The sequence below is a fragment of the Bufo gargarizans genome, chromosome 4 (assembly GCF_014858855.1).
Source record: "Bufo gargarizans isolate SCDJY-AF-19 chromosome 4, ASM1485885v1, whole genome shotgun sequence".
Classification (NCBI taxonomy): domain Eukaryota; kingdom Metazoa; phylum Chordata; class Amphibia; order Anura; family Bufonidae; genus Bufo; species Bufo gargarizans.
Genome location: NC_058083.1, coordinates 51,041,726 through 51,047,859, shown reverse-complemented (window position 1 = coordinate 51,047,859; position 6,134 = coordinate 51,041,726).

The following is a 6,134-nucleotide window of genomic DNA, read 5'->3' as shown; positions in this document are numbered from 1 at the left end:
GAGTATAATACAGGATGTAACTCAGGATCAGTACAGGATAAGTAATGTATGTACACAGTGACTGCACCAGCAGAATAGTGAGTGCAGCTCTGGAGTATAATACAGGATGTAACTCAGGATCAGTACAGGATAAGTAATGTATGTACACAGTGACTGCACCAGCAGAATAGTGAGTGCAGCTCTGGCAGTATAATACAGGATGTAACTCAGGATCAGTACAGGATAAGTAATGTAATGTATGTACACAGTGACTGCCACCAGCAGAATAGTGAGTGCAGCTCTGGAGTATAATACAGGATGTAACTCAGGATCAGTACAGGATAAGTAATGTAATGTATGTACACAGTGACTGCACCAGCAGAATAGTGAGTGCAGCTCTGGAGTATAATACAGGATGTAACTCAGGATCAGTACAGGATAAGTAATGTATGTACACAGTGACTGCACCAGCAGAATAGTGAGTGCAGCTCTGGAGTATAATACAGGATATAACTCAGGATCAGTACAGGATAAGTAATGTAATGTATGTACACAGTGACTCCACCAGCAGAATAGTGAGTGCAGCTCTGCAGTATAATACAGGATATAACTCAGGATCAGTACAGGATAAGTAATGTAATGTATGTACACAGTGACTCCACCAGCAGAATAGTGAGTGCAGCTCTGGAGTATAATACAGGATGTAACTCAGGATCAGTACAGGATAAGTAATGTAATGTATGTGCACAGTGACTCCACCAGCAGAACAGTGAGTGCAGCTCTGCAGTATAATACAGGATATAACTAAATGATTTTCCTAGTCTACGACGTAAAGTCATAGTTTTATTAAAGACACGGAGGCGAGTATTGCTTTCTCCTTCTTTACTTTCCACCAATAGCAGCAAAGAAGAAATTTACATAATCATAACAATAAAGGACCCTCCCCTGATAGATCCTATAATAAGCAGTGTCCTCTTTATCAACTTCCTCTTTCTTGACAACCGCGACACCAACTGCAACTGAAACTGGAACCGGAACTGGAACCGGAACTGGACCCGAGAACTGCGACCAACGGGATCCACGAACAGCAGGATCAAGCCAACCGGGCTAACACCTCAGGAAACCTGGAACCATGGAACAGACCACACACCGTGGAGAATTCAGCCTGAAACAGAGCAAACAATATAGCCAGTGTAAGAAACGGGTCAGGTAATGAACGAAAAACGACCCTGGAAACAGAAGCACACAGCCAGGTCGGTGAAAAACATAGGACAATAAATAATACATGATATACATCAAATATATATAAATATCAACTAAAGACAATGTAAACAGTCCAACAATAACACCCCACAAAAAAGGGCGGGCAGAAGAAATATCCAGGGCGGGCAATACTCGCCTCCGTGTCTTTAATAAAACTATGACTTTACGTCATGAAATAGGAAAATCATTTAGTTTTACATCAAGACACGGAGGCTCATATTGCAAGTTCAAAGTTGACCAATAATGGAGGAGAACACATGAGGAGGTGGTCGGAAATAAAATTCCCGAAATGTGGAGGCCCTAGACCAATCCGCCAAACGCAAAATGTCCTCCAAACGAGCCCCCGAAACCGCCAGGGCGGTGGCAGCCGCGCCCCTGGCCGAATGAGCGGTAAAGACCGTTGTATCAATCCCAGCAAGGGACATGACCCACTTCATCCAGCGCGCCAAAGTGGGGCTAGACACAGGGCCAAAAGGATGGCGAATAGAGAGGAACAACTGTGGAACGGCCACAGAGCGGTGAGCTCGCGTGCGCAACTCATATTCACGCAAGCAAGCCACAGGACATAGCGCCGGGGAAGACGGGAAACAGGGAAAAGAGACAGACCGAATATTGGTCTTGGTGCGCCGCGTAATGTTAAAGGTGACGCCCTCAGGAGAAAAGGACCGAGCATCATGGTCCAGAGCCCTGACGTCAGAAACCCGCTTACAGGAAATAAGGCAAAAGAGGGTCAACAACTTGGCCGAAAGCTGACGGAGGGAAAGAGACGCGTTCTCAGGCCACGCAGTGAGGAAAGAGAGGATCAGCGAAACGTCCCAAGTGGTAGTGAAGCGCGGCCGAGGAGGCCGGGCCTAAACGAGACCCACGCAGCAAGCGCGACACCAAAGGGTGCTGACCCGCCGGAACACCATCAAAACCCAGGTGGGTCGAAGAAATCGCCGAACGGAACAGATTAATGGTCCGATACGCCTTTCCCGCCTCAAAAAGAGACGTAAGGAACTGCAATAAATGGGTCACAGGCGCCGAAACGGGATCAAGGTTCCGTTCCACGCACCAGTTAACCCAAGATCGCCAAGCTGCCCGGTAAGATTTTCGGGTGCCGGGAGCCCAAGCGTTATCCAGGAGGCGTCTAGTCGCCTCCGAAACTCCCACGACCTCTCCGGGAGACCCGAGATCCGGCACGCCAGAAGCTGAAGGGAGCCGTCGACCAGTAGGGGGTGGGGCACGCCCAGAGGGCCCTGGAGGAGATCCGTCCGAACCGGGAGGAGGAGAGGTACATCCACCAGGAGTTCCAGGAGCATCGGGTACCAGGCCTGAGTCCCCCAGAAGGGGACCACCACTACCAACTCCGCCATCTGACGACGAGTCTGAAGCAGCATCCTCAGGATCATGGCAAAGGGTGGAAACGCATAGTGCAGAGCCGAAGTCCAGTCCTGGAGAAACGCGTCCACCGCCTCCGCTTCCGGATCCGGGCGCCAGCTGAAGAACCTGGGAAGATGGGCATTGAGCCGCGACGCAAAGAGGTCTATGGTGCAAGGGCCCCAGATGGCCGAAATCGAGCAGAACGTCTCTGGAGCGAGCCTCCAGTCGCTGCCGTCCGTGAAGTACCGGGAACTCCAATCCGCTCTGTAGTTGTGAAGACCCGGGAGATATTCCGCCTGCACCATGAGGTCCCTGGAGAGACAGTAGGACCAGAATTCCTTCGCGAGGCGAGCCAAAGTAGCCGACTGAGTGCCGCCCAGGTGATTGACATAGCGGACCGCCGACACATTGTCCATGCGCAAACGGATACACGCATGGGCCATGCCATTGGAGAAACTCCGGATTGCGAACGAACCCGCCAGAAGTTCCAACGCGTTGATGTGAAGACGGCTCTCTTCCTCTGACCATCGACCACCCGTGGAAATGCCTTGGCAGTGGGCACCCCAGCCCTTGAGACTCGCGTCCGATTCCACCACGAAATCCGGTTGGAAACCGAAGATCGCTCTGCCGTTCCACGCCTCCAAGTTCTCTATCCACCACCGGAGCTCCTCCCGAGCCTCCTGATCCATGACCACCAAATCCGCAAAGGTGGCACCGGCCCGAAGATGGGCGATCTTCAGTCGTTGTAGAGCCCGATAGTAGAGAGGCGCCGGGAACACCGCTTGGATCGAAGACGCCAACAGGCCAATGATGCGGGCCAGATGGCGCAGCGACAGGGAGGTAGCCGCGAGAGCTTGTCTCAACTCCTTGCGGATCGCCCGCAATTTCGCCATCGGGAGGCTGAGGGACTCCGAAACCGAGTCCACTGTAAAGCCCAGGAACTCCATCTGACGAGATGGCGTGAGGATCGACTTCTCGGGGTTCAGCAGGAAACCCAGGTCTGTCAAGAGTTGTGAGGTCCACTGAAGGTGTTGCAGCAGCGTCGACTGACATTGATGCATAACGAGGATGTCGTCCAGATAGACGATTAGACGCACACCCCGACACCGCAGCCAGGCCATGACCAGACGCAACAGTTTGTTAAAGCACCAAGGTGCTGACGACAGGCCGAACGGGAGGCACGTGAAACGCCACACTTCGTCCCCCCAACGGAAACGCAGGAGATCTCTGGATGCCGCGGCAATCGGGACCGTCAGGTACGCATCCTTGAGGTCCAATTTTACCATCCAGTCCCCTGGAACTAATAAGTCCCGCAGGAGGTGGATCCCCTCCATTTTGAAATGGCGATATCGCACCACAGAGTTCAGGGCGCGGAGATTTATCACAGGACGCATCTGGCCGCCCTTTTTCTGGACCAGAAATATGCTGCTGAGGACACCCCCGGAGGTAGGGGGAGCCCTCTCTATTGCCCTCTTTTGGAAAAGGGACCGGAGCTCGATGTCTACGAGTTCTCTGTGTGGTTGGGCCAGACCAAGTGGCGGGGGAGGAAGGATGAGCCCTGGGGAGTCTGTGAGCTCTATGTGAAACCCCCTCACCGTAGTCAGTACCCATGGGTCTGACGTAACCGTGGACCAAACATGGGAAAAATGACGGAGTCTGCCCCCGACACAAGATCCAAAGAAATCCCCACTGGGGATAGACTTACCAAAGGATTTGCGAGGGTTCTGGTTTCCTCGAAACGACCTTGATCGCCATTGGCCGCCTCTGGCCGGGAAAAATGGAGGAGGAGGGTTTCTCTGCTCCTGGAAAGGTCGTCCTTGCGAATAGGAGCCTCTGCCCGAACTGCGGGCTTGGAATGCTGAACGGCCGGACAGACGGCCCCTACCACTGCCGGCCCAGGTGGAGACCCGACCCCGGAACACCCTACGCATGGAGGATTGGGCCTTGTCCAGCACCGTAAATGCCCCCACATATCTACCGAGGTCCTTGATAAAGGAGTCCCCAAAAAGTAGACCATTAGCGTCCTTTCCTGCCTCGGTAAGAGCCAGATTAGCCAGTTTCGGGTCGATCTTAAAAAGTATGGCTTTACGCCGTTCAATGGCCAGGGATGAGTTAGAGCTGCCCGCGATACAGATGGCTCTCTGTATCCACCCGGAAAGCTCCTCCGGGTCTATTGGAGAGCCGTCAATTCTGGCCGATTCGGCCATCTCAAAAATTTTGGCCAGAGGACCAAAGATGTCTAGGAGCTTGTCCTGGCAACTCCTCAGCGCTGAATCTAACCCTTTACGGGGATTCCAGCCGGTTTTGGCCAGGAACTGGGTCATCTTCGGATCCACCGAAGGCGTCTCACAGACCTTGCTTGGTACTAAGGGTCTGGGACATTCGGACCTAAGCTTACTGCGCGCCTCTTTACTGAGAGGACGACGCACCCAGTGCTCCAGATAGGTGCTCACGTGGGCCGTTGGCAGCCATTCTGATGACCTGGGGTGGTCAAGGGCATCAGGGTCAAACAAGGGGTTTCCAGAGGGATCCACCAGGGAAGGAGCCGCACTAGGGGCGGTGGTGGCAGGAGCCGCAGACCCAGAGGTGGAAGGCACAGGGTCAGTAGTGCCAGGGATGTCATAATCCATCTCCTCCCCAGAGTGGCCGCTCGCCTCCGCGTTAGCCTCCGCATCAGAATCCAACTCTGATTCTATATCACTGATTAGTGCTCTAGCACTTTTCCATGTACGCGCCCTTTCTGCCTGGCGCGGCAAGGCTCTTTTGCGCGATCTATGCGCGCTATCAATGGTGGCTGAGATCACACCGGTCTGTCTCTCCTGTACATGAGGAGTCTCACCAGCGGCAGGCTGCGGATGAGTTACAGGCGTCAGACTAGAGGGGCCAGGAGCATGGGCAGATAAGGCCTGGGCAATTGTTTGGGAAATCATGGATGACATGGATCCCATGGCCTCAACGATTGCGCTGGATACAGAGCGCTGTAATTCTAGGGCCTGCATGTTCGTATCAGACCTTCCAGGGTCCCCAGATGGGGGTGGGGTAGGCCCAGATGGGGAACGGTCGGATGACATGATAGTTGTAAAATGACTAAGGCACCCTGCGAAGCTAGGGGGAACCTAATTGGAGCAAGGGGATGCTTCACAAACCGCAACTAATCGACGAGGGGTTAGTCACCCCAGGAGCCGCAGGGAGAAGGAAGCGCTGCCGTCCGGAGCCGATGCAGAGCCGAAATCCCGCGAGAGTACGCACGGAGCACACCCAAAATGGCCGCCGAGATCTCGCGGCCGCGGGAAAACAAATCGGGACCTGTGCCGAGCGACGAAAAGCCGTGGAGCGCAGCGAAGGTAAGAGGGGTAAATACCAGGGCCTGGGGAGCACTTCCGAACACAGGACCCGGCCACAGGCAAGCGGAGCAACAAACGGGGGAACCGTCAGACACAAATCACAGCCGGAGGAACCGGCACCCCAAGATAGGAGAGAAATAAAGGATGGGTAAAAGGAGGGGGGGGACCCCCCAAGGAGGCAAAACT